The sequence below is a fragment of the Rhinoderma darwinii genome, unplaced genomic scaffold, assembly GCF_050947455.1.
Source record: "Rhinoderma darwinii isolate aRhiDar2 unplaced genomic scaffold, aRhiDar2.hap1 Scaffold_503, whole genome shotgun sequence".
NCBI lineage: Eukaryota > Metazoa > Chordata > Amphibia > Anura > Rhinodermatidae > Rhinoderma > Rhinoderma darwinii.
The window spans coordinates 34,686-44,290 of NW_027464050.1; the positions used below are offsets into that span (position 1 = coordinate 34,686).

At 40.7% G+C, this 9,605-nt stretch overlaps 1 non-coding gene across 1 annotated transcript; it reads right to left on the reverse strand.

The window, feature by feature from the left end:
• Positions 1-1,613: 1,613 nt before the first annotated feature.
• Positions 1,614-1,806, reverse strand: LOC142720727 (U2 spliceosomal RNA). Its single transcript, XR_012873496.1, has one exon. It is a non-coding gene; the product is annotated as a U2 spliceosomal RNA (small nuclear RNA).
• Positions 1,807-9,605: the final 7,799 nt, after the last annotated feature.

Sequence of the window (9,605 nt, forward strand, 5' to 3'; positions counted from 1 at the left end):
CTAAACCACTTGAGCTTAGCCAAAAGGCCGAGAAGCGATAACCCCAAAGTGGCGCGTGTTTGCAGTGCCTTGCCAATACTGCTGTTCACACCTTCAGCCTACTCCTAGGCACCTTCATGGGGCCCTGCCGGCCTGATTCAACCCCGACTCAGACCAAGCACAGTTTCCCACACCTGATATTAGCCAAAAGGCCGAGAAGCGATAACCCGAAAGTGGCGCGCGTTGGCAGAGCCTACGCAATACTGCTGTTCACCCCTTGCAGTGATTCAGCCTACTCCTAGGCACCTTCATGGGGCCCTGCCGGCCTGATTCAACCCCGACTCAGACCAAGCACAGTTTCCCACACCTGATATTAGCCAAAAGGCCGAGAAGCGATAACCCGAAAGTGGCGCGCGTTGGCAGAGCCTACGCAATACTGCTGTTCACCCCTTGCAGTGATTCAGCCTACTCCTAGGCACCTCCATGGGGCCCTGCCGGCTCACACACTCACACAAGCAGCCACTCGGGAGGTGAAAAAAGGCCGGAGAGGAAGCTAGACATGCTTTGCTTCTTTTGCTTGCACCACAATGCTGTGCACAAAGTGGAGGAATCTACATAAAAACGCCTTCCTGGCAATGCCCAAATGCCTTCCTGCCATGCAGACAAACGCTAGCAGCAACAAGTGCATGCCCAAAGCCACCCCTTCTCCCTTCACGCCTTCAATCACCTGCAATACAGTGCCTGCTGACAAGCACTGACCAACACTGCCTGGGCCCAGGTTTCTCTGTCTGAGGTCCCATTATGATGTCATAAAGCTTGCACTCACTTCTTAGGGCCCCACTATGTTCCGTCAGAACCCTATATTACACGTTGCTGCTCAGTCACTCAGTGTTGCCATGGAGGGCAACACAGCAACATGTGCCACGCGTGTTGTCTGCACAGCTAGCTGCCTCCAGGAGGCCACAAGAGGGAGACAGGGGACTGCGAAATGGCAAATAGGTAGGCATCCTCCTCAAACTTTACTGACACCTTCTTTTCCTTCCTTCTTCCTACATCCTTGCACAGTTTTAGTCCTACTTCCAGGTAACTTAGTAACAAATCCAAATCGGTGGCATCTTTGTAGGCAAGGGAGGAATTGTTGCAACTTCAAATCTTACTTCTTTCAAATGTAGGGAGGAGAGCTCATTCCATCACATCCATCTAGTGCACACACACAGGTCCATCCATTTTGGCGGCTGCAATGGCTGCTTGCTGCTCCCCTACTCCACTATTTCACTATTCCACTACTTGGCTGCATCAATCAGTGGCTGTGGGCTGGCTTACAGACGGGCTCATCTGCAGCTCTTTTACTTACCTAGGAGCAGGGAGAGAGGAAAAGGAAGGTGAATGAGCTGTTCCAAATTGAAATTCAGGAAACACAGACACAACACACCCAATACGAGGTGACAATGTATTCATGAAGTCATTTCATAAATTAGGTCATTATCACACATTAGAAAACATGCTTTGTATCAAGGCATTACCCAACAGGCGTTAAAATAATGGGATTAAAGGAGAGATCCTATCAGCAAGAAAAAAACAATGGCAAGAGCAAAAAGCACTTTTTCAAATCTGATTTTAGTCAACACATAAGGAAAAGGTGCACCGGTCCTGGAGATACTTCAATGCCAGGTCAATGCGTGGAGTGGACAGAGCAAGCTCTATTTCCATCTCCCTGTTCTAAAAATCCATTCAATATATGGTCCCCAGATAGGGGACGTATCAGATATTAAACTGATAAGAACAGAGTTTTTTTTTTGCTATCCCTCAGATGGGAATAAATACGATCAAAAACCAACCATATTCAATCCACGACAATTTCCATCAATTGTCCCCATCATCATCTAGACAGCGTTCATTACTCTTTTCTTTAATATGTACAAAGGAAACAAACAATGTCTTCACATAAATAATACAGAAATTAATATCATGATGAGTAATCAACAATATCTATCCACTTCATCACCTTCCACACCCCCTCCGCATCCATTTCCCCTTTTCTTTTTTTATCCCACAAAAAACAAACATACAATTTTCCCAATGCCATTCGCATACTATCTCTAACAGCTAATTCTTTTCTCTTTAACACATATACATTCCTTACATTCCATAGTACTTCTTTTATACATGCAAGCAACAACCACAACACTCTCTCTTTTTCTCCATTACACGTACACAAACCAAACATAAACATTTCAAAAGACAACAAACTCACCCCAGTCAACTCCTTACATAACGGTCCCATTCTCTTTATCACTTCTCTTGCATACTTACAATTCTCTTACTGGTAACACTCCATGCAAACTTTGCCACAACAATTCACTCTGCTCATTGGTCAAACCATCCATTCTTACTTTCTTCCATACTTTCCCCACATCTCTTCCTCTCACCATATTTATACCACACTCAGTCTCCGCACACTCAATCATCCTATACACCAAACTCTTATTGCGCAACTTATATTTAACAAGAAACTTATACATCCACTCATACCACACAGGCACGACAAACGCAACTGGACTACGTAAATCTCTCGCACACCACTTCATCCGAATCAAATAAGTCCCAAACAAATATTTATACATAACAGAATATTTAAAAAATGCCCTATCTACTCTTAGAAGAAAAATGCACATATTTACCCCAAAGAATACTTCTAAGTTAGGAAAACCCAATCCACCATTCCTCACAGATTTAATTACCACCTTCCTCCTCGCTCGCTCCATTTTCGAGCCCCACAAAAAAACAAACAGAATCCTATTTAAGCTCCTCAAAGACGTATAATTTGGCGGAAACACTAAAGCAATATACAAATATATTGGCAAAACAACACTCTTAATAATCAAAATCTTCACAATAAACTTCTCATCCTCCAAAAACATAATTTACTTTCTACTTTTCCCTTCACATCATCCCAACATTCTTTCCCATCTAATTTTTCTGTAAATTTCACTCCCAAAACTTTGATATGTCCATCCACCACATTTACACCTATATCACCCCTCAATCTACCATTCCCAAAACTTTTACATTCACTCTTATTCCAATTAACACGAAAAGCAGACGCACCACAAAAAAAGGACACTAACATTTTCACACGCTTTATAGTACATTCAGGATCACATAGAACATGCACATCATCCATATAGCCACTTACCTTCCACTCTCTCCAGCCACTCCCTCCCCCCACTCTCTCCAGCCACTCCCTGGAACCTGAACACCACGCACAAACTTATCCTTCCTTAACAAACACAATAATGGCTCAATCGCACAAATGAACGCAACCGGCGACAACGGACATCCTTGACGTACACCAGAAGACACAATCACTCTCCTACCCACACAACCATTCAATAACACACGACTATATATCCCACCATACAAACTCAGCCGGAAAACCCATTTTCAACAACACCTTATACAAAAACTTATTAGACAACCTATCATACGCTTTTTCAAAATCCAAACTTACCAAATGCACATCCTTCTTCCTTTCCATATAATCCCACAAACAATCTCTTAACATACACACATTCTCATGTATTCTTCTCCCAGGCACCGCACAACATTGCTCATCCCCAACCACACTCTCAATCACATCGCGCATCCTATTGGCTATCACCTTCGCATAAATCTTGTAATCACAATTAAGTAACGTAATCGGACGCCAATTCTTCAAGTCCTTCAGCTCTCCCTTTTTCGAAATCAACACAATCACACCAGCACGCATACTTTCAGTAATTTCTTCATTCACCCATATATATTTACACAATTCTATCACATCTTTTCCAATCACATCCCACATTAGCCTATAGAACTCTATAGGGAGTCCATCTACACCTGGTGTTTTGTTCACAGCCATACTATTTATTACCTTCCATACTTCATCCATAGTCACATCCTTCATAACACATTCTTTCTCAACATCACTCAAATTTTTGTCCAGTCCATTCAACACCTCACTCTCCAATGTATGATCCCTCCATTTTTCTGCATACAACTCTTCATAAAAACTTGCAACTTCCTCACTCACATCATCACCACTCACCTCACTACCATCCTTTCCAATTAACACATTCATACTTTGCTTTTTTACCAAAAACCTTCTTAAAAAAGAAACGAGTACACTTCTCATCAAACTCCATTCTTTCCAACTTAGCCCTATAAATAATACTTATACCTCTTTCAGACAAAAACTCATTAATTTCTCTTTTAACAGTTATTATATCTTCACTCACCTCCGCACCTCCATCCCTTAACTTATACAACAAACTTAACTGAGCATTCAACCTCACATACTTTTCTCTCTTTATTGCGGCATCTTTATACCCAATAGTCTTAAAAAAGGATCTTGTCTTCCTCTTCACCCAATCCCACCACCTACAGATATCAGTAAAATCACTTTTCTTCCTTACCCAACATTCATACCGATTTGCATATTCCCTCCTCACATCCTCACTTTCTAACAGACTCACATTCAGTTTCCATAAACCCCGCCCATACACACCCTTTACCTCCAGGTCCAAATCTCATATTTCACTCATGATCCGAAAATTAAACACCTTTTTGTTTATAATTTACTGGCACAACATTCTGGGACTCAAAACAATCTAAACGACTGTGAATTTTCCTTCTATCTGCATGATATGTGTCTAACATCGGATCTACTTTACATAATTTCTGCATATCTACCAAATTAAAGTCGCTAACAATCTCCCAAAAAGTTTTCCCAGACACATCTATATTACTTTTTGTGATATCACAATTCAAATCCCCCACTAAATTAAGGGCTTTCTCCCTAGGATAAATAACTTAATTTTTTCGAATAATAACTTCCTCTCTAATTTATCTGTTGAGGCATAAACATTTATAACACAAAACTTTATATTTCTATATTCAAAAATTGCAGATATACACCTCCCCTCCTCTATTACTGTATAGCTAACTAAAGATGCTTCCCTCCCCTTTACTAATATACCCACCCCATAATTTTTATTCAATATACACTACCGTTCAAAAATTTGGGGTCACCCAGGCAATTTAGTGTTTTCCATGAAAACTCACACTTATATTTATCAAATGAGTTGCAAAATGACTAGAAAATATAGTCAAGACATTGACAAGGTTAGAAATAATGATTTTTATTTGAAATAATAATTTTCTCCTTCAAACTTTGCTTTCGTCAAAGAATGCTCCATTTGCAGCAATTACAGCAGTGCAGACCTTTGGCATTCTAGCTGTTAATTTGCTGAGGTAATCGGGAGAAATTTCACCCCATGCTTCCAGAAGATCCTCCCACAAGTTGGATTGGCTTGATGGGCACTTCTTGCGTACCATACAGTCAAGCTGCTCCCACAACAGCTCTATGATAGGGTTGAGATCTGGTGACTGCGCTGGCCACTCCATTACAGATAGAATACCAGCTGCCTGCTTCTTCCCTAAATAGTTCTTGCATAATTTGGAGGTGTGCTTTGGGTCATTGTCCTGTTGTAGGATGAAATTGGCTCCAATCAAGCTCTGTCCACAGGGTATTGCATGGCGTTCCAAAATGGAGTCACCTTCCTTATTAAAAATCCCTTTTATCTTGTACAAATCTCCCACTTTACCAGCACCAAAGCAACCCCAGACCATCACATTATCTCTACCATGCTTGACAGATGGCATCAGGCACTCTTCCAGCATCTTTTCAGTTGTTCTGCGTCTCACAAATGTTCTTCTGTTATAAAGTAATGAAAAAAGAGGGATATAGAGGCGCTGCTTGGTTGTAAAAACCACATGGATTTATTTTAGAAATAAAGTACAGATGCTACGCGTTTCAACGCCGGACTGGCGTCTTCATCAGGCAAGTATAAACAACATCAGACAGGGGTGTATAAATACAGAAATACAATAAAAGCTGATTGGGCCAATTCAGACCATGCTGCAGGAGAAAAAACCACCAAAAACGGGGACAGGTCAAAGTTCAAAATAACACAGTAAGAGGTGTGGTCCAAATTGTTAGTAAACACAACATTCCAATGGAGGTACAAGGAAATCATTCAAGCTGGATATACAGTTGCATCGCATAGTGTGATAAAATAATGTTAAGATACCGTTAGTTACCGGACAGATATATCATATTAGTACGCGGGGAAAACATAGACATATCCATAATTAGCAGTAATACAGAGGCATGGTGCGAAAGGATTACTAACCATATAGACGTATGCAGAGTCAGCGGTGACGAGTGTAAACAAGATATCGGTGTCCAGGCGACCGCAAACAATACGGGCGGGCCTGGGAGATGGACCGCAAGATGACACGCATATGCGGAGGATAACGTGTAGCGGAGCTCAGAAACAGATAATGATTAAATGTTTAGATGATTAGATGTCCAAAATTGGTAGCGATATGAAAGTAGTCAACTAACCTGGTGGAAAGGATTACTTAACGTATATACGTACATACAATTGGCAGGGACCTGGGGGATGTATAGGATCACGGTACCGGTATCCAGGCAACCGCTAACAATAAGGTGGCCTGGGCGGGCGGGCCAAAAAGGGATGATGGAACGCATAGTGACACGCATATGCAGAAGATCGCGTGCGGCAGCGTCCAGATGGGAGGAGAGCAGTACGTAGAGACAGGTAGTAATTAAATATTAAATAGTATTACTAAATATACCTAAGAGACTAATCGTTAAAAATATGAAGAAGCCGGACAATTAAAAACAATATTTAAAACTAATATTTAAAAATTACAGTGTTGCAGTGAAAACAATGTTAGGAAGTTACAATATTAAAATGCTGATTATGGGTAAAAATCTTAGTTAGAAACCGGGGGTGTGGGCTGAGAAATGATGGGGAGTATTTACAATCTTCTAATCAAGTGCCGACTCAGTTATGTCATTAAGGCCATTCGGATAAAGGGTCCCCAATTTGTAGATCCCAAAATTTTCCCTCTGTTTCAGTCTAATGAACCTGTTGGATAAATCCAGGGGAATGATTTCTATAGGAGTAACAGTAATAACGTTAAAATTACACCCATGTACGGCAGCGCAATGGCGAGATACACTATGTTTTAAATAGCCATTTTTCACGTTGAATCTATGTTGGTTGATTCTATTTCTTAGGGTCTGAGTGGTGCGACCCACATATTGGCGGTTACATGTGCACTGCAGTAGATATACCACATAACTACTACTGCAGTTCAAAAAACTCTTAATCTGAAAGCTTTCTTTAGTTACCAGGGAAGAAAACATGAATTTTTTGTTTTCAATGTTCACGCAACATAGGCATCTAGTCTTACCACAGCGAAACTAACCATTCATGGTGAGAGGCATTTTTTGAAGGGGTTGTGTAGTATTGTTTCGTTTGCTGGGTGCAATGAGATTCCTTAGGGTTTTGGCTCTTCTATAGGTGATTTTGGGTTTAGAAGGGAGAAGAGTCTTCGTAAATTGATCATTTAGGAGAATATGGCAGTCTTTTTGTAGTGTGGTACTAATCATTCTGCTTCCTTTATTAAAGGTAGTAATAAAATAGCATCTAAAATCGGTGAGCTTTTTGATGTTATAGGTTATCGGGTTTATACAATCGGCTTGCGTCAGAGCTCTTGTCCTGGATTCCGCCCCTTCAATCAAACTGGACGGAAAGTTTTTTTCTTTGAATCTCTTCTTTAGAAGATTGCATTCTTTGAAGAAATCTTTGTCACTGGAGCAATTTTTGTGTATCCTTTTGAATTGACCAAAGGGTACGTTTTTAAGCCATGGTGGGTAGTGGGCGCTCTTAAAGTTCAAATAACTATTGACATCGACTCCTTTGAAATGGGTTTTTGTAGTTAGGAGGTGCCCATTTTTTTCTATTGTGAGATCAAGGAAATCAATTTTATTTGCAGAAGACAAATGTGTGAAGGAAATTCCAAAAATATTGTTATTGAGGTGCTTGATAAATGCGGTGATTAGAGTTGGATCTCCTTTGATGACAAATAGAAGATAATCAATGTAGCGTTTATAAAAGATTATATTGTTTCTATAGGCCTGATCCCCGTAAATATAGGGGTCTTCAAATACTCCCATATACAAATTAGCGTATGAGGGGGCAAACCGTGACCCCATCGCACAGCCTATAAGCTGTCTATTTAAAACATAGTGTATCTCGCCATTGCGCTGCCGTACATGGGTGTAATTTTAACGTTATTACTGTTACTCCTATAGAAATCATTCCCCTGGATTTATCCAACAGGTTTATTAGACTGAAACAGAGGGAAAATTTTTGGATCTACAAATTGGGGACCCTTTATCCGAATGGCCTTAATGACATAACTGAGTTGGCACTTGATTAGAAGATTGTAAATACTCCCCATCATTTCTCACCCCCAAAATAAACCCCCCCAAACCCCGGATTCTAACTCAGAATTTTACCCACAATCAGCATTTTAATATTGTAACTTCCTAACATTGTTTTCACTGCAACACTGTAATTTTTAAATATTAGTTTTAAATATTGTTTTTAATTGTCCGGCTTCTTCATATTTTTAACCATTAGTCTCTTAGGTATATTTAGTAATACTATTTAATATTTAATTACTACCTGTCTCTACGTACTGCTCTCCTCCCATCTGGACGCTGCCGCACGCGATCTTCTGTATCTGCGTGTCACTATGCGTTCCATCATCCTTTTTTGGCCCGCCCAGGCCACCTTATTGTTAGCGGTTGCCTGGATACCGGTACCGTGATCCTATACATTGGTCCCTGCCAATTGTATGTACTTATATACGTTAAGTAATCCTTTCCACCAGGTTAGTTCACTACTTTTATATCGCTAACAATTTTGGACATCTAATCATCTAAACATCTGTTTCTGAGCTCCGCTACACGCGATCCTCCGCATATGCGTGTCATCTTGCGGTCCATCACCCCTCTTTCTGGCCCGCCCAGGCCACCGTATTGTTTGCGGTCGCCTGGACACCGATATCTTGTTTACACTCCAGGTCACCGCTGACTCTGCATACGTATATATGTATAGTAATCCTTTCGCACCATGCCTCTGTATTACTGCTAATTATGGACATGTCTATGTTTTCCCCGCGTACTAATATGATATATCTGTCCGGTAACTAACGGTATCTTAACATTATTTTATCACACTATGCGATGCAACTGTATATCCAGCTTGAATGATTTCCTTGTACCTCCATTGGAATGTTGTGTTTACTAACAATTTGGACCACACCTCTTACTGTGTTATTTTGAACTTTGACCTGTCCCCGATTTTGGTGAGTTTTTCTCCTGCAGCATGGTCTGAATTGGCCCAAACAGATTTTATTGTATTTCTGTATTTATACACCCCTGTCTGATGTTGTTTATACTTGCCTGATGGAGACGCCAGTCCGGCGTTGAAACGCGTAGCATCTGTACTTTATTTCTCAAATAAATCCATGTGGTTTTTACAACCAAGCAGCGCCTCTATATCCCTCTTTTTTCATTACTTTATATCAAATTTTGGCAACCTCTTTTGGGGGTTTGCGTTGGGATTGGCAGCAGCTTCTCATTGTCTTCACTGCAAATACCTGCCAGTATTTGTTTCCACAAGGCGAGCGGGTTCTTCCTA